The sequence below is a fragment of the Amblyraja radiata genome, chromosome 2 (assembly GCF_010909765.2).
Source record: "Amblyraja radiata isolate CabotCenter1 chromosome 2, sAmbRad1.1.pri, whole genome shotgun sequence".
NCBI lineage: Eukaryota > Metazoa > Chordata > Chondrichthyes > Rajiformes > Rajidae > Amblyraja > Amblyraja radiata.
The window spans coordinates 119,157,795-119,178,091 of record NC_045957.1 but is presented as its reverse complement, the minus strand read 5'-3'; the positions used below and the strand labels follow the sequence as shown (position 1 = coordinate 119,178,091).

At 44.3% G+C, this 20,297-nt stretch overlaps 1 protein-coding gene and 1 long non-coding RNA gene across 2 annotated transcripts in view; one reads left to right on the top strand and one right to left on the bottom strand.

The window, feature by feature from the left end:
• c2h18orf21 (chromosome 2 C18orf21 homolog) overlaps positions 1 to 20,297 on the top strand; it is a 64,220-nt gene that overhangs the window by 16,750 nt on the left and 27,173 nt on the right. The gene's annotated exons all lie outside the window — the stretch shown is intronic.
• On the bottom strand, positions 6 to 16,861 carry LOC116967756. Its single transcript, XR_004410311.1, has 3 exons — positions 16,770 to 16,861; positions 5,628 to 5,634; positions 6 to 19 (listed from the first exon to the last, which is right to left on the bottom strand). It is a non-coding gene; the product is annotated as an uncharacterized LOC116967756 (long non-coding RNA).

Genomic DNA, 20,297 nt, shown 5'->3' with positions numbered 1-20,297 from the left:
GGTTCTTGTCTTGCTGGACCTATCTGCCGCCTTCGATACAGTGGACCATGGAATTTTAATTTCCCGATTACAGCGCCAAGTGGGCATTTGTGGCAGTGCCCTGGGATGGTTCAGGTCCTATCTGGCAGACAGAACCATGCGTGTAAGCCTTGCTGGCTTTGAATCCTCCTCCACTCCCTTGGCATATGGGGTTCCACAGGGCTCAATTTTAGGGCCCCTGCTCTTCTCTCTATACCTACTTCCTCTGGGCTCAATTTTAAGAAGGCATGGCATCCCCTTTCACTTTTACGCAGATGATAGCCAGTTATATATGCCACTCAGGAAAGAAGAAGACTATTCTCTAAAATCACTTCTGCCTTGTCTTGAGGACATTAAGTCCTGGATGGCCTTAAACTTTCTGGGACTTAATGAAAAAAAGACAGAGGTGATTTTGTTTGGCCCCAATGGCTGCCGTGAACCTCCCTTTGTTGACTTGGGTCCACTGGCATTGTCCGTAAAGCCAACAGTTTTAAACCTGGGTTTTAGGATGGACGGTGATTTTAAACTAGATAAACAAATAGGCGCGGTGGTTAAGTCCAGCTTCTTTCACCTAAGGAAGCTGGCAAAGGTGAAGCCCATCCTTGAGCGGCAGCACTTTGAAACAGTAATCCATGCCTTTATTACATCTAGGCTGGATTACTGTAACGCACTCTACTCTGGAGTCGCACAAGCTTCATTGGCTCGTCTCCAGCTGGTTAAAAATGCTGCCGCTCGCCTTTTAACCGGAACTCGAAAGAGGGAGCACATTACGCCAATTTTGGCCTCCCTTCACTGGCTCCCAGTGCACTTTCGAGTTCATTTTTAAATTATTTTATTTGTTTTCAAATCGTTGAATGGGCTCGCCCCGCCTTACCTCTCTGAGCTGCTCCACCTATATGCTCCTGCCCAGTGCCTCAGGTCAGCTGATCAGCTGCTCCTTGAGGTACCAAGGTCTAAGCGGAAGCACAGAGGAGATAGAGCCTTTTCTGTTGCTGCTCCGGCACTCTGGAACACCTTGCCGTTGCACATCAGACAGGCCCCCTCACTGTCCATCTTCAAATCCTCCCTAAAAACTCATTTTTATTCTCTGGCTTTCGACACTGGCTGAGACATTGCTCCTGATCTTAGTGCTTTTAATGTCTTTTAATTTTTACTGTTTTTTAGTCCTTCGTTTTATGGTTTTTAATGGTTTGTAATAACTTTTTGTCCATGAGTTCTCATGTACAGCACTTTGTGGCAACTGCGGTTGTTTAAAGTGCTTTATAAATAAAGTTATTATTATTATTATTATAGTATGGGTGTCAGGGGTTATGGGGAGAAAGCAGGAGAATGGGGTTAGGAGGGAAAGATAGATCAGCCATGATTGAATGGTGGAGTAGACATGATGGGCCAAATGGACTAATTCTGCTCCATTATGAAGATGAACCATTGTCATTTAACAGCGGATCCTGTCATTCCGCATTGTGTTTTCATTCTCGCTGCATAATCCTCGAATGAATTGGTACTTACAAAAATTGTGTGTTTGTCAATTGCCACAAGCATGTACTTATGAGCAGGTTGTCAGTGCTGCTCCATTAATAACCCTTGGCAATCCATCACATAATGACTCAGTTCTATTATCCTCCTGTATTAATTATTCACTCCATTGTCTTGTTATTATTCTGAATGTTGCAGCACAAATTATGTAGGTTGGAATCGGCAATTTGAAATATTTGCATTTAAATTGGTTTATGTTTGGATTTGAAGGTTATCCAGCAAATTTTACTTTTTAATTCAGTTTAATGTCACGTGTACAGGGAAAAGCATTTTCCAGTCAGCGGAAGGACTATACGCTAACAATCAAGCCGTGCACACTGTGCAGATACAGGATAACGGAATTAAGCTGGGGCGGCACAGTGGTGCAGCGGTAGAGTTGTTGCCTTGCACACCAAACTTATAAAATATGGAACAAAAATATGGAAGATCTCTGCATGGCAGACTGCACGCACCAGTGCGATGGGAAACAGAGTCAGTACTTGGGTGGCACAGTGGCGCAGCGGTAGAGCTGCTGCCTCCATAGAAACATAGAAACATAGAAATTAGGTGCAGGAGTAGGCCATTCGGCCCTTCGAGCCTGCACCGCCATTCAATATGATCATGGCAGATCATCCAACTCAGTATCCCGTACCTGCCTTCTCTCCATACCCTCTGATCCCCTTAGCCACAAGGGCCACATCTAACTCCCTCTTAAGTATAGCCAATGAACTGGCCTCGACTACCCTCTGTGGCATGGAGTTCCAGAGATTCACCACTCTCTGTGTGAAAAAAGTTCTTCTCATCTCGGTTTTAAAGGATTTCCCCCTTATCCTTAAGCTGTGACCCCTTGTCCTGGACTTCCCCAACATCGGGAGCAATCTTCCTGCATCTAGCCTGTCCAACCCCTTAAGAATTTTGTAAGTTTCTACAAGATCCCCTCTCAATCTCCTAAATTCTAGAGAGTATAAACCAAGTCTGTCCAGTCTTTCTTCATAAGACAGTCCTGACATCCCAGGAATCAGTCTGGTGAACCTTCTCTGCACTCCCTCTATGGCAATAATGTCCTTCCTCAGATTTGGAGACCAAAACTGTACGCAATACTCCAGGTGTGGTCTCACCAAGACCCTGTACAACTGCAGTAGAACCTCCCTGCTCCTGTACTCAAATCCTTTTGCTATGAAAAAGCAAAATCCTTTTGCTTCTCCAAGTGCCAGCGACATGGGTTCGATCCTGACTATGGGTGCTGTCTGTATGGAGTTTGTATGGAGTCTGTGTGACCGTGTAGGTTTTCTCCAGGTGCTTCAGTTTCCTTCGTCACTCCAAAGACGTACAGCTTTGTATGCTAATTGATTTTGTTAAAATATTGTGTGTGGGATAGTGCTATCCGAAGGGCCTGTTTCTGTGCTGTATCTCTAAACGAAAGCACAATTAAAGATAGTCCGAGTGTCTCCTATGAGTAGATGGTAGCTGAGGACCACTCTCTAGTTGGTGGTGGGACGGTTCAGTTGCCTGATAACAGTTGGGAAGAAACTGTCCCTGAATCTGGAGGTGTGCGTTCACACTTCTGTACCTCTTGCCTGATCTTTGTGGATGATCAGCCATTATCACATTGAATGCCGGTGCTGGCTCGAAGGGCCGAATGGCCTGCTCCTGCACCTATTGTCTGTTGTCTATTGATAGAGGGGTGAAGAGGGAGTGACCGAGGTGAAACTGGTCCTTGATTGTGCTGATGGCCTTGCTGAGGCAGTGTGAGGTGAAGATGGAGTCAATGGAAGGGAGGTTGGTTTGCGCGATGGACTGGGCTAGGTCCACAAATGGTGTTATGGGCTAATGAGCTTGGAAATCCATATCGCCGGTAACCTGAAACAAAAAAGCGAGAATGCTGGAGATACTCAGCAGCTCAAGCCATTCAATTAGAAATTCAGTTTGGTCCGGATATATAGGATGGCCCACCAAGTCCGCACCGATTATCGATCAAGAAAGTCAAGACAGTGATTCATTGTCATATGTCCCAGACAGAACAATGAAATTCTTACCATAGAAAACGGCTGTTTACGTCAGTTCTATGTTATACCACTTTTTCATCCACTCCCTACACACGGGGTAAATTACGGAGGTCAATTAACCTACAAAAACCCGCACGTCTTTGGGATGTGGGAGGAAACCGGAGCAGCCAGAGGAAATCTATACGGTCACAGAGAGAACGTGCAAACTCTACGCAGACAGCACCCGGGGTCAGGAGCGAACCCGTGTCGCTCCTCGCCAGTGGGGATGATGGTTGCAGAATCTAGGTCTCTGCATTTCATTTTGTCGATGCAGCCACATGTGCCATTGTGGGCATCAAGTGGCATACTTGGTCAAATTGATTTTTAACATCACAAATAATCCAAGAACTATGAACAACAAAACTATTTTTGTTCATGTGAATGCCCTGGTTTTCTCTGTAATCAGGGGAAATCAGGGTCTCCATATGAACAAAAATAGTTGTGTTCATTTGGATGCCCTGATTTCTTCTGTAGTTTTTAATCCTGCAATCTAAACGTCAAAGAATTAAAAAAAGATTTTTTTGACTAAAGTCTTCAGAGGACTTGAATTTAGCTGGGTGACCTGCTTTAGATTAGGGTTATTTTTTCCCAAGATGGCATCGGGAAAAGATGACATTTTGTCGGCAACATGCTGGAGAACACTATATTAAAGATAGACACAAAATGCTGGAGTAACTCAATGGGACAGACAAAATCTCTGGAGAGAAGGAATGGTTGACATTTCGGGTCGAGACCCTTCTTCAGACACAGTCAGGGGACAGGGAGACTAGAGATATGGAAGAGTAAGGGGTGAAAACAACAGATCAAAGCAGGCGATGATCATGAGAATGAGAAGAAGGTGACATTGAAGCATTCAATCAGGAAAATAATGGACCATTCTCCATTTCCTTGATCAACGTCTGCTTTGATCTGTCATTTTCAAACCTTACCCTCCCCCCTGACTAATTCTGAAGAAGGGTCTCGACCCGAAACTTCACCCATTTCTTCTCTCCAGAGATGCTGCCTGGGCCGCTGAGATATTCCAACATTTTGTGTCTAATTTAGGTGTAAACCAGCGCCTGCAGTTCCTTCCTAAAAACTTGTATGTTCACGGTTTGATATTTTAAAGCAAGAATCTGCAGGCAGAACAACAGCTGGAGGACACAAAGTGGCGGAGTAACTCAGCGGGCCAGGCAGCATCTCTGGGGAACATAGATGGGTGACGTTTCAGGATGGGATCCTTCATCAACGACTCAAAACGTCATCTATCCATGTTCTCCGGAGGTTTAATTTAGAGATAGCGTGGAAACAGGCCCTTCAGCCCACTGAGTCTGCGCCGACCAACGATTACCCCATACACCAATATTATCCTACACACTGGGGACAATTTACAATTTTTACCAAAGCCAATTAACATAGAAACATAGAAAAATAGGTGCAGGAGTAGGCCATTCGGCCCTTCGAGCCTGCACCGCCATTCAATATGATCATGGCTAATCATCCAACTCAGTATCCTGTACCTGCCTTCTCTCCATACCCCCTGATCCCTTTAGCCACAAGGGCCACATCTAACTCTCTCTTAAATATAGCCAATGAACTGGCCTCAACTACCTTCTGTGGCAGAGAGTTCCAAAGATTCACCACTCTTTGTGTGAAAAATGTTTTTTTCATCTCGGTCCTAAAGGATTTCCCCTTTATCCTTAAACTGTGACCCCTTGTCCTGGACTTCCCCAACATTGGGAACAATCTTCCTGCATCTAGCCTGTCCAACCCCTTAAGAATTTTGTAAGTTTCCATACGATCCCCCCTCAATCTTCTAAATTCCAGCGAGTACAAGCCGAGTCTATCCAGTCTTTCTTCATATGAAAGTCCTGACGTCCCAGGAATCAGTCTGGTGAACCTTATCTGTACTCCCTCTATGGCAAGAATGTCTTTCCTCAGATTTGGAGACCAAAATTGTACGCAATACTCCAGGTGTGGTCTCACCAAGACCCTGTACAACTGCAGTAGAACCTCCCTGCTACTATACTCAAATCCTTTTGCTATGAATGCTAACATACCATTCGCTACAATTAACCTACAACCTGAATGACTTTGGAGTGTGGGGGGAAAGTGGAGCACCCAAAGAAAACCCACAGGGAGAACGTACAAACTCCGTACAGTCAGAACCCATAGACAGTACAAACCCGGGTGTCTGGCGCAGTAAGGCAGGAACTCTACCGTAGTGCCACCATCCCATGCGCCACTGAGGCGGCCTGATGTGCTAAGTTACTCCTGCACTTTGTATCCCTTTATATAAACCAGCATCTGCAGTTCCTTGTTTCCGCAACAACAGTAGGAATTGGACTTTTCAGCAATTTAAATGCATTTGTAATGTTATGATCGTTTGTTGGACTGACCTCCCCACAATGCATGCTAGTATAGAGAGGCTTCCATTGTGCAAGAAAACGTGGTCGCCAGGAAGGTCTTCAGGTAAGACTGAAACCTTCGGACTCAACTCTCCAAACACACCACTACAGCCCGGGGATTTCCCCATTCACTTTGTGAACCAAATGGTGTTGATACAGTGCTGAAACAGGCCCTTCGGCCCACCGAGTTCATTGCCGACCAGCGATCACCCGCACACTTGCACTATCCTGCACACACTAGGGACAATTTACAATTATACCAAACCTGTGTTTCTTTGGGGTGTGGGAGCTAGCACAGTCATAAAGCACAGAAATAGGCCCTTGCCCACATCCAAGCAAAATACCCCATCTATATGTCCCACATGCCTATGTTTGGCCCATTTCCCTCTAAACCTTTCCTTTCCTTGTGCATGTCCAAATGTCTTGTACATGTTATAGTACCTGCCTCAAGTATCTCCACTGGCAGCTCGTTCCATAAACCCACTGAGAGTTGGCCCTCAGATTACTATTGCATCTTTTCTCTCTCACCTTAAGTCCTCTGGTTCTTGATTCCCCTCTGCTGAAAGACTCTGTGTATTCACCTTATCTATTGAGGAATTGAGCGTTGATGGGGTACACCATCAGCAATGGTGCACCCCAATACGTACCCTGTCATCACTGGAGACTTCAACTGGGCTAGCTGGAAGAAGCTATCTACCTCCCAATATAATATCAGCACTTCGCCTTAAACACCAGAGGACTCGACCATTACTATACTACCATTGGGATTGAGAGGGAAAGATAGATCAGCCATGAATGAATGGCAGAGTAGACTCAATGGGCCGAATGGCCTAATTCTGCTTGTATAATTTATGAAGTCATGACAACGGACTTTTATAGTCAGTTCAAGAAACCTGCACCTAAAGCCAGTGGGCCTTAAAAATGGTGCCGAAACTAGCGCGTCTGTATACTGTTGCTGTGTACTACTGCTATACACTTGCACTGTATCCGAGATGCTTATCTAATATGTGTCTAAGTATTCATGTGTAGTGATACGTGCTGAACCGTATACAAAAATGAATTTCACTGCACCTCGGCACGTGTGATAAATAAAGTACCATTGAACCATTGATAATCGGTATAAATGTAAAATTGTCCTTAGGGTAGTGTTAATGTGCGGGAATCACTGGTCGGTGGGCCGAAGGATCTAAACAGCTGTATCCAAACTAATCTATGATTAAGATTTTTAAAGCCCTTCGTGTAGGATTATAAAGCTGTTTCCAGCGCCATTTAATAAATCCTGTATATTTAGAGTGATAACCTAGATACGTGATTTACTGACTAGAGGTTTAGCGGACTATTTCAGCGACAGGGTTTAGTGGCTGATCCTTACCGCAATTTATAATTCTTTCATGAAACATCTGTACATGGATTTATTTATATTTAGTATGAATGATAGCTGATTATCTATATTTTTCCCAGCTTCAAGATGTCTGATTCCTTTAGTCAAATATCTCCTGATGTTCCTGATTCAGTTTTACAAGCGTTGTCGGCGTGGCTCATTGAATCGTAATCAATAGTAGGACACTAGAACAACACGTCACGTATTGCTGTCACTGAAATAGTCCATCTGTTCTGAGAATTTCTGGCACACTAGACGTGTTTGTTGTAAGAATAGGGTGTCATTTTGCCAGTTGTTCCCTCCATCCACTTAATATAATAATAATAATATATCTTTTATTGTCATTGCACGTCAGTGCAACGAGATTTAGTATGCAGCTCCACTGATGTACAAGAAAGGTAAATAAATACAATACATAAATAAACAAGCTGAATTGATTGACGTGACCATCTGAGGGAGACTGTCCAAAGGGGATGGGTGGGGGGCACTCATTAGGGCCGGTTCAGAACCGCTATAGCTCTTGGGATAAAACTGTTTCTGAGTCTAGAGGTTCGGGCGTAGAAGGCCTTGTAACGTCTGCCGGAGGGAAGTAGTTGAAACAGACCGTGCAGGGGTGTGATGAGTCCTTATGGATGCTGAGGGCCTTCCTGAGGCACCGCGTGTGGTAGATGCCCTCCAAGGCTGGTAGCTCTTCATCACCAGATTCACGGACAGTTTCTTCTTGGCTGTTATCAGACAACTGAATCGTCCTACCACAAACAGAGAGCAGTGCTGAACTACTATCTACCTCTTTGGTGACCCTCGGGCTATCCTTGATCGGCCTTTGCTGGCTTTACCTTGCACCAAACGTTACGGAGTGGCCAGGGTGCGACTCATCCTTGATTATGCTGTTGGCCTTGACAAGGCAGCGTGATGTATAAATGGAGTCAATAGAAGGGAGGTTGGTTTGTGTGATGGTCCGGGCTGCGTCCACAATTTGCTGCAATTTCTTGTTCAGTTCCCAAACCGTGCTGTGATGCATCCTGATAAAATGCTCTCCATGGTGCATCTGTAGAAGTTGGTGAGAGTTGTAGGGGATATGCCAAATTTCCTATGCCTTCTAAGTAGCAATAGGCTTGAGGTTTGGAAGCGTAGAACATGGAAAGTGAACTGGTAATAAACGTAGAAAACTGTCAGAGCTTTCATAGATACTCAAAAGAGAAAAGATTACCAAGGGCCCCGTACTGGGGAATTGATCATTTGTTTTACGTTAGTATTAGTTTAGAGATACAGTCCTTTGGCCACACCAAATCCGTGCCGATCAGCTATTACCCGTACACCAACACTATCATACACACTTGAGACAATTTACTCTTCTTACCGAAGCCAATTAACCCACAAACCTCCATGTCTTTGGAATGTTGGAGGAAACTAGAGCACCTGGAGAAAACCTACGCAATCATAGGGAGAACGTACAAACACTGTACAGACAGCACCCGTAGTCAGGATCAAACTTGAGTCTTTGGTGCCGTAATGCAGCAAATCTACCGCTGCGCCTCTGTGCCACCCTCTTCTCTGCCATTCAATTATGGCTGATCTATCTTTCCCTCTTAACCCCATTCTCCCATAACCCCTGACACCCGTACTAATTAAGAACCTGTCAATCTCTGCCGTAAAAATACCCAATGACTTGGGCCTCTACAGCTGTCTGTGGCGATGAATTCCACAGATTCATTACCCTCTGACCAAGGACATTCTTTCTCATCTCTTTTCTAAAGGTACGTCCTTTTATTCTCAGGCAATGCCCTCTGGTTTTAGACTCTCCCACCAGTGGAAGATCCATATCCACTCTCCACATCCACTCTATCTAGACCTATCACTATTGGGCATGTTTCAATGAGGTCCCCTCATCCTTCTAAATGTTTGGAAGTTTACAACATGAAAATGAATTGGCAATAAACGTAGAAAGGTGTCAGAGCTTTCATAGGTACTCAAAGAGAAAAGATTAACAAAGGCCCTGTACAGACGACTTGATGGGGATGAAAGAACTGGCAGAGGGATTAAACAAGTGCTTTGAGTCTGTCTTCATGAAGATATGTAAAACTTGCTGGATATATTAGATATTCAAGTGGGCAGCCAAGAACTACAGTAGAAAAGGAACAAAAGAAGTTGATAAATCTTAAGGACCTGATGTTCTGTGCCGTAGTGTTTTGAAGCAGGCGTCTAATGAGGTAATGGATGTTCCAGTTGTCTGAAGAAGGGTCTCCACCTGACACGTCACCTTTTTCTTTTCTCCAGAGATCCTGACTGACCCGCTGAGTTACTCCAGCTTTTTATGTCTATCTTCAGTACAAACCAGCATCTGCAATTCCTTCCTGCGCATGTCATTTTCCAGCATTCAATGAGTTCTGGAATTGTTCCTCTAGATTGCATGGTAGAAAGCGTAACCTGCTATTTAAAAAGGAGTTTAATTTATTATTGTCACGTGTACCAAGGTACAGTGAAAAGCTTTGTGTTGCTTGCTATCCAGGTACAAGATAAAGGGAATAAAGTTTTGCTTAGTTTATTGTCACATGTAGTGAGGTCCAGTGGAAAGCTTTTTGTTGCTTGCTATCCAGGTACAAGATAAAGGCAGTTTGCACCCCAGCGGTATGAATATTGACTTCTCTAATTTCAGGTAGTCCTTACTTTCTCCTCCCCTTCTCAGCTCTCCCTCAGCTCTCTGGCTCCACTTCTTCCTTCTGCCCCTCCCACCCTCACATCAGTCTGAAGAAGGGTTTTGACCCGAAACGTTGCCTATTTCCTTCGCTCTATAGATGCCTCACCCACTGAGTTTCTCCAGCATTTTTGTCTACCCACAAGATAAAGGGAATACAATTGAGCTTACTTTATTGACACATGTAGAGAGGTATAGTGACATGCTTTTTGTTGCTTGCTATCCAGGTACAAGATAAAGGGAATAAGGCTTAGCTTAGTTTATTGTCACATGTACTGATGTACAGTGAAATGCTTTTTAATGCATGCCATCCAGTCATCAAAATGACTATACACAGTTACAATCAAGCCGTCCGCAGTGTATAGACACAGGATAAAGGGAATAATGTTTAATGCAAGATAAAGTCTGATTAAATATAGTCTGAAGGTCTCCAGTGAGGTAGTTGGAATAGGAAATGATTGATCTGTTAGCTTGATGACAATGGCAGGGAATTGTTGAATCTGTAATCAAGGATATTTGAACAAGACCATGAAAAGAATAATAGAAGTGAGCAGAGTTGGTATGGATTTCTGAAAATAAATAATGTTTGACTAATCTGCGGGAGCTCTGAGGATGTAACTTGAGAGGGAACCTGTGGTTGCAATGTATTGGATATCACATGCTGGAGACAGACACAAAGTGCTGGAGTAACTCAGCAGGTCAGGCAGCATGTAGTGCGCATGTGCAAGGCGGACGGCCGTGCTGGCGGATGAGGAGCGGCTGGAGAGCAGCGACCCGGCGGCCCGGATACGGATGGCGGGCGGAGACGGAGAGTGACAGATAGAGAAGGGGGCCACGCCGGGCAAAATGACACTGCTTTTAGGTTGCCCGGCGGGACTTTAGGTGGCCACCGGGCAACTGTTAATTTCGATCCCTGTTCAGGCATTGTACAGGTAGGCGGCGCGGCTCTCGTCAGCAGCGGCCTCTGCAGTCCGTCTGCGTTTTTATTATTTTATGTCTATGTTTTTATGTAGTTTTTGTTATTTTTGTTGGGGTATGTGTGTGGGGGGGTGGGGGTGGTGTGGGGGGGTTGGGGGTAACTTTTAAATCTCTCCCTGCACGGGAGACCCGACCTTTTCTTTGTCGGGTCTCCGTTGTCGTTGGGGCTGCAACGAGGAGCGGCCTCCAACAGGAAGACCGGGGACTCCAGTGCCGACACTCACCTCACCGTCGCGGAGCTGGCCGAGTCCAGAGCGGGTGGAGCTGTGGTGGACGCTGCTGCGACCCAACCCCCGGAGATTCGGTGGCTGCAACTGCGGGTTTGGCGGACGGCACCGGGAGCCCGCGGGTCCCTGGAGGGAGACCGCTTTTCGGGGCTTCCGCAACGGCGACTTCTCCCGCCCGAGTTGCGGGGTTGAAGAGCTCCTGGAGCGGGGCCTTACAGCACCGCCCCGCGCGGCTTGGAATGGCTGCGGGACTGCGAGCGCACGCCGGGGGCTCTAACATCTAGAACCCGGTGTGCGACCTTGCATCACCCGGCGTGGCAATAATGGCCACGGGACAATTCGCCATCGCCCGCCGGGGGCTTTGACTTTGACTCTGACATCGGGGGGGAAAGTGCAGTGGAGAGAGAAGTTTTTTTGGCCTTCCATCACAGCAATGTGATGGATGTTTATGTAAATTATGTTGTGTCTTGGGTCTATTTGTTTGTAATGTATGGCTGCAGAAACGGCATTTCGTTTGGACCTCAAGGGGTCCAAATGACAATAAATTGAATTGTATTGTATTGTATTGTATTGTAGAGGGGTGGAGGAAGAAAGCTGGAAGTGAGGCCAGGGCAAAGCCTTGGTGGATCGAGATGAGGAGGTCTTTTGGTAGGCGCAAGGTTGCACAAAGGCCAGAGATGAAAAGACAGAAGGGTTGTGACAAAGGGATTGTTGTAAAAAGTGAAGCCAGAGGTAGGAATGTAGGTGGAATATAGCTTCTGTCTGTTCATCTCTGACAATTGTTCAACTACGTGCCTATCAAAAGCCCTGATAGACACAGCAAGCTGGAATATCTCAGTGGGTCAGACAGCATTTCTGGAGAAAAGCAATAGGTGACGTTTCGGGTCGAGACCCATCTGCATCACCGGTATTAAGATATTTATCACTGGCCAGGCTTTATCCTGCTTTTCCTTTCTTCCTCCCCCCCCCCCACCCCCCCAACTTCTCTCACACACACACACACACACACACACACACACGCACACGCACACACACACACACATAGGCACTCAGACACACTTTTCCAGAGAGGCTGGTTCTTCAACATTCCAGAGGAAAAAGTCCAATGTCTACATTGAGGTAGTTTGATAAAATTAAAGACAATAGGTGCAGGAGTAGGCCATTCGCGCCAGCACCGCCATTCAATGTGATCATGGCTGATCATCCACAATCAGTACCCCGTTCCTGCCTTCTCCCCATATCCCCTGACTCCGCTATCTTTAAGAACCCTATCTAGCTCTCTCTTGAAAATATCCAGAGAACCGGCCTCCACCGCCCTCTGAGGCAGAGAATTCCATAGACTCACAACTCTCTGTGTGAAAAAGTGTTTCCTCATCTCCGTTCTAAATGGTTTACCCCATATTAGTGGAGTCAGGGGAAATGGGGAGAAGGCAGGGACGGAGTACTGATTGTGGATGATCAGCCATGGTCACATTGAATGGCGGTGCTGGCTCGAAGGCTGAATGGCCTACTCCTGCACCTATTGTCTATTCTTAAACTGTGGCCCCTGGTTCTGGGCCCCCCCAACATCGGGAACATGTTTCCTGCCTCTAGAGTGTCCAAATACCTTAATAACCTTATATGTTTCAATAAGATCCCTTCTCATCCTTCTAAATTCCAGAGTGTACAAGCCCAGCCGCTCCATTCTCTCAGCATATGACAGTCCCACCATCCCGGGAATTAACCTTGTGAACCTATGCTGCACTCCCTCATTAGAAAGAATGTCCTTCCTCAAATTTGGAGACCAAAACTGCACACAATACTCCATGTGTGGTTTCAACAGGGCCCTGCCCAACTGCAGAAGGACCTCTTTGCTCCTATACTCAACTCCTCTTGTTATGAAGGCCAACATGCCATTCGCTTTCTTCACTGCCTGCTGTACCTGAATGCTTACTTTCATTGACAAGGACCCTCAGATCCCGTTGTACTTCCCATTTTCCCAACTTGACACCATTTAGATAATCTGTCTTCCTGTTTTTGCTACCAAAGTGGATAACCTCACATTTATCCGCATTAAACTGCATCTGCCCACTCACCCAACCTGTCCAGGTCACCCTGCATTCTCACAGCATCCTCCTCACAGTTCACATTGCCACCCAGCTTTGTGTCATCTGCAAATTTGCTAATGTTACTTTGAATGCCTTCATCTAAATCATTGATGTATATTGTAAATGGCTGCAGTCCCTGCACCGAGCCTTGCGGTACCCCACTAGTCACTGCCTGTCATTCTGAAAGGGACCCGTTAATCCCTGCACTTTGTTTCCTGTCTGCCAATCACTTCTCTATCCGTCAGCACTCTACCCCCAATACCATGTGCCCTAATTTTACCCACTAATCTCCTATGTGGGACCTTATCAAATGCTTTCTGAAAGTCCAGATACACTACATCCACTGGCTCTCCCTTGTCCATTTTCTTAGTTACATCCTCAAAAAATTCCAGATTAGTCAAGCATGATTTCCTCTTCGTAAATCCATGCTGACTCGGACCGATCCTGTTACTGGTATCCAAATGTGCCGCTATTTCATCTTTTATGTTTGACTCCAGCCACTTCCCCACCACCGATGTCAGGCTAACTGGTCAATAATACCCTGTTTTCTCTCTCCCACCTTTCCTAAAAAGTGGGATACATTAGCTACCCTCCAATCCGCACGAACTGATCCTGAATCTATTGAACATTGGAAAATTATCTCCAATGTGTCCACGATTTCTAGAGCAACTTCCTTAAGTACTCTGGGATGCAGACCATCAGGCCCTGGGGATTTATTGTCTGTGTGGAATTTGTACATTCTCCCCGTGACTGTGTGGACTTTCTCCGGGTGTTCTGTTTCCTCCAACATTCCAAAGACGTGCAGGTTTTTTGGTTGATTGGCCTTTGTAAATTGCCCCTAGTGTGTAGGATAGAAATGGAAGGGCCTGCTTCCACACTGTATCTCTAAACTGTACGAAAAGTCGATAGATTTCTAGACATTGTGGGGATAAGAAGGTGGCATTGAGGTGGAAGATTTGGAGTATTGTGAGCAGTTTTGGGGCCCCATATCTGAGGAAGGATATGCTGTCGTTGGAGAGGGTCCAGAGGAAGTTTTTGGGAATGACCCCAGGCATGGTTGGGTTAACATATGATGAGCGTTTGAAGGACACTGGGCCTGTACTAGCTGGAGTTTAGACGGATGAGGAGGGACCTCATTGAAACTGACGGAATAGTGAAAGGCCTGGATGTGGAGAGGTTATTTCCATTCGTGGGACAGTCCAGTATCAGAGGCCATAGCCTCAGAATAAAAGTTTGTACCTTTACCAAGGAGATGAGGAGAAATTTCCTTAGTCAGAGGGTGGTGAATCTGTGGAATTCATTGCCACAGAAGGATGTGGAGGCCAAGTCAATGGGTAATTTTAAGGTGGAGATTGTCAGAATTAGTACGGGTGTCAGGCATTATGGAGAGAAGACAGAAGAATGGGGTTAAGAGGACAAGACAGATCAGCCATGATTGAATGGCGGAGTAGACTTGATGGGCCGAATGGCCTAATTTTGCTGCTAGAAGTTATGAAGATCAGCCATGATAGTTGAATGGCAGATCAGGCTCAAGAGGTCATACGGACACTACTGCTGTTCCCGCTTCTTATTCCGTAGGGTTTGTATTTAGCAGTGACACTAGGCTGCTGTTATCAGTTTGCAATTAATTAATCCATTCAATCTTGGGGAAAGTAACAGCGATGTAAATTTAGATTAGCACAGTCAGTTCCCAGTGAAATGCATACTAAACAGAAAAATCACTGTAAATGCTCTCAAAAGTAAAATTACACGAGAGCAGCATCTCACCGACAATGTAAACAGATCATTAAATCCACGTCCTACTTTCAGCAGCAGATTATCATAGAATTCACTGTCCCTTGGGTAGCGATTGTCGTGTTGCCATAACATTAGTTGCTGTGAGTCTATTCACCTGAAATTTGTTCTTGTGATCCCTCCCACCCACTACCCTGCTGAAGCAACTCGCACTCCCCCCCCCCCCACCCCATCTCCAAATGACTTCCATTTGATGTCACAAAAATTGCCCTTTTGTCAAACAACACTTTGTATTATGAACCATACCCCTGGCATGAATGACTGTGTTTAGCGTAGTATGGTAATATTGCAAATGTCACATCGGGTGAACCTGCTGCTCTGCTGCGTTGGTTCTGTGCCTCTGCCTGGTCGTCAGGAGACAGACCATCATGAATGTGCCATCGACCCTCCCTCGTAGCAGGGTATTGGTTCAAGATTCTGTGTAAAATGTGACAGTGGCTTCAAAGAACCCCACCCAAATCAGTAAACCAGTCTCCTCTCGAAGCTGGTGCGTTCATCTGCTCTCGTCGGAACAAATGTTCATTACAACTCGGCTCTGCAGCTTCAACCGTAAATATTAATCACCTTTTGTTATGGCTGCATTTGTGTCGGTGAGTATTCAGTCTTTTTTTTTTTTTAATTGGACTGCTTAGTTCTTTGCCATTACCTGTAGACGGATATTTTAAAGGGGAAAATCTCGGCTGCGATTGCAATTAAGATATCGAATGGAGATTTTTGTAGCCAATCTTCTCGATGCTGTGTGACAGTGTGCGAATAGAATCCTTTTCAAGTTATTATAAATGGAAATGTGCCACTCTGCGCTGCAAAATAAAATCCCACTGACCTTCAGATTTAAGCATGCAGTGCACGTCTGCTCAGCTCGAGAAGCCCAGTGGGTTTAGGTAACTAGAAGTGTGCATCAAAGAGTTTGACAGGCTGTTGCAAGCATGCTGTGCTCAATAAATTCCTCGCCACAAATAAATATCTCCCAACAGGAATATTTTGTAGGATTTGCAGATGGCCAAACTTGGTTGTTGCTAGTGGATTTAAATGTGTTTTAAATTAAATTTCTGGATTAGCCTTACACCGCTTTCAAGGCCGCTTAATGAATTCTGTGAAATTATAGTGGTAACCTAGATTCGCTGCATCCGTTTGACAATAGGTTTTATGCCTGATTGTGCTTTAGAACAATGTAATAGAAAAACATCACATGTGGTTAAAGTGCACATTGTCAGATTTTATTAAAGACCATTTTTATACATTTTGGTTTCACCATGTACAAATTACAGCTGTGTTTATACATAGTCCCCCCCCCCCCATTTCAGGGCACCATAATGTTTGGGACACAGCAATGTCATGTAAATGAAAGTAGTCATGTTTAGTATTTTGTTGCATATCCTTTGCGTGCAATGACTGCTTGAAGTCTGTGATTCATGGACATCACCAGTTGCTGGGTGTCTTTGATGATGCTCTGCCAGACCTGTATTGTAGCCATCTTTAGCTTATGCTTGTTTTGGGGGCTAGTCCCCTTCAGTTTTCTCTTCAGCATATAAAAGGCATGCTTAATTGGGTTCAGATCGGGTGATTGACTTGGCCACTCAGGAATTGACCATTTTTTAGCTGTGAAAAACTCCTTTGTTGCTTTTGCAGTTTGTTTGGGAACCGCTGGTCAATGAATTTTAAGGCATTTTTTTTAACTTGAGCAGTTAGGATGTGTCCATACACTTCAGAATTCATTATGCTACTACCATCAGCAGTTGTTGTGCTGAGAGCTCTCTTATACCTGCATTAAGGAGGCAATTAAACCCACCTGAGCAATTCCAAACACCTATGAAGCCATGTGTCCTAAACATGATGGTGCCCTGAAATGACGGGACTATGTATAAACACTGCTCTAATTTCTACATGGTGAAACCAAAATGTATAAAAATACCCTTTAATAAAATCTGACAATGTGCACTTTAACCACATGTGATTTTGTTTTTTCTATTACAAATCTCAAATTGTGAAGTACAGAGGCAAATATATAAATGATGGATCTTTGTCCCAAACATTATGGAGGGCATTGTATAAGAATGAACTGCAGATGCTGGTTTAAACTGAAGATAGACACAAAAAGCTGGAGTAACTCAGCGGGACAGGCAGTATTATTATGTATTAATAATTGTTCCTCGGTATCATGGTGTGTCTAAATTGCTCGACTCCACGTGAGGAGATGATTGATGTTACTAGTCGTCAAAATAAAATTGTAGAATTGTTTTTGTGCGAGCAAGCTATTAGATTGTCAACATTACCCAGGTATCCCTCATTGTAAAGCACCATAATACTGCAATATCTCCATATCCTTTAATTTTCCCCTTTTGTCATGTCCATAAGTCGCAGGAACAGAATTAAGCCATTCGGCCCATCGAATCGACTCTGCCATTTAATCATGGCTGATTTCAACCAGCTCTGGTTTAAACGTACAGCATATTAATAATTATTCCTTAGCATCATGGTGTCTAATTGACTCGACTCCAATCATAAAATAAAATCCTAGAATTGCTTTAGTGCAAGCTAGCCATTACTTGGTGAACATTACCTGGGTATCTCTCATTGTGTAAAGTCCCATAGTACTGCATTATAAGGTCATAAGTGGTAGGAGCAGAATTAGGACATTCAGCCCATCAAGTTTACTCCACCATTCAATCATGGTTGATCTAGCTTTCCCACTCAACCCCATTCTCCTGGTGAATGGTGGTCAAGAATAATGAACAGCTATCTCTCCTTCATTCTTCTGCTTTCTACCTCTTCTTCTTTTCTCTCTATTTTCTTTCTCTTCTCCTTTAATGTTCCTCGCTTTTCAGTATCACACACCTCTCTATTTCTTTTCTATTCTCTTTCTGTCTCCTTTTTACTGTTAAAATAAATAAATAAATAAATAAATAAGAAGCTGTACATGAAATGTAACATGTCAATATATACTAGGTATCTATGGTACCATACTATTGTACTTCTAATAAAATAAAATTTAAAATAAAAAATAAAAAAAACATTCTCCTGCCTTCTCCCCATAACCCCTGAAACCCGTGCTAATCAAGAATCTCGTCTATCTCTGCCTTAAAGAATATCCATTGACTTGGCCACCACAGCCTTCTTTGGCAATGAATTCCACAAATTCACCACGCTCTGACTAAAGAAATTCCTCATCTCCTTCTTAAAGGAACGTCCTTTAAATGTGAAGCTGTCCATATACCATAACTGTGAAGTGCTAAAGCAAAGCAAGAATTTCATTGTCCTATCAGGGACACATGACAATAAACTCTCTTGAATCTTGAACTTGAACCTCTGGTCATAAACTGAACTGAACTGCAACTAGACCTTCTCACTAGTGGAAACATCCTCTCCACCCACTCTATCCAGGATATATTCATATCCTTTAAATGTTTCCCTTCTTCCCGTTCATGAGTTATAGGAGCAGAATTTGGCCCATCGAGTCTACTCTGCCATTTAATCATGGCTTATTTCAACCATCTCCGGTTTAAAGGTATAGCATATTAATAATTGTTTCTTCGCATCATGGTGTCTCTGATTCACTCGACTCCAGGTGAAGAGAGAAAGGATGATTAATGCTACCAGTCATAAAATACAATCCTAGAATTATTTTAATGCAGGCAAGCCATTACTTTGTCATTGTAAAGTCTCATAATACTGCAATATCTCTATATCTATTACTTTCCCCATTTTTTCATGTGACAGGAGCAGAATTAGGTCATTTGGCCCATCAAGCCTACTTCGCCATTCAATCATAGCTGAGTTCAAACATTTCTCTTTTAGATTCCCAGCTGCCAAACATTTTAACTCCCATTCCCATACCGACCTTTCTGTCCTGGGCCTCCTCCACTGTCAGTGAGGCCACACGCAAATTGGTGGAACAGCACCTCATATTTTGCTGGTATGAATATTGATTTCTCTAATTTCAAGTTGCCTTTACATTCCCTCTCTCTCCGCCCCTCCTACACCCTAGTTGTCCTGCACGTTCCACTGTTCGTATCCATATATCCCTTTATTATCACCTCTTCCATAGCCAACAATGAACCATTGTGGGCTCCACCTTTTCCTTGGTCATTGGTGATTTGGTCACCGGCTCTGATTTGTTCGGAAGCTTTTCATACCCCTAGTTTCGCTCCCCCCTGACTCTCGGTCCAAAGCAGGGTCTCAACCCGAAATGTCACCCATTACTTTTCTCCAGAGATGCTGCCTGACCCACTGAGTTACTCCAGCATTTTGTGTCTATCTTCGGTGTAAACCAGCATCTGCAGTTCCTTCCTACACATCCCCTGGTTTAGAAATGGTCTTTGCTTCAACAACAGTTTATGACGAAAGAATTTCTGCAAGGCCTTTGTGTTGTCAAAATCTGATATGACAATTACCTGCCCACATTTTTATTCTATGCCATTTTGTTCTGGCCCACTAAGCAAAACCTACTTCACCGTGTTATGAGTAACTGTATTTAGTTATGCAACTAACCTTTTGATTAGGCGTATGACTACATTGGGCTTTTAACAATTGAATAGGGTAAGAAGTCCATCTCATACCGGTAGTACCAAAATACATCGTTCAAGTTTTGAATCACTCTGAAGAAGGGTCCCAACCGGAAGCAATCACCCCTCCATAATCTTCAGAGATGCTGCCTGACTGCTGACTTACTCCAGCACTTTGTGTCTTTTTAAAAAATAAACTAGCATCTGCAGTTCTTTGTTTCCACATTGTATCCATGTTGATTTCCACTGACATTTTTATTTCCCCTGGCAAAGACATGTTCTGGTCAACCGATGATATAAGTTCAAACGTTATTAGACCACTCGGCCCATCGAGTCTACTCCGCCAGTCAATCATGGCTGATCTATCTTTCCCTCTCAACCCCATTCTTCTGCCTTGTCCCCATCATAGTAATCCCAATGTAATCAAGAATCTTATCAATCTCCACCTTAACAATATACATCGACTTGGCCCCCACAGCCTTCCGTGGCAATGAATTCCACCCTTGTATGACAACTCATCTTTGTCTGAAGAAGGGTCTCGACCCGAAAAGTCACCCATTCCTTCTCTCCAGAGATGCTGCCTGTCCCGCTGAGTTACTCCAGCTTTTTGTGTTTATCTTTGTATGCATATTGAAAGCATTTTAACAACAGCTTTTCATTGTACCTCA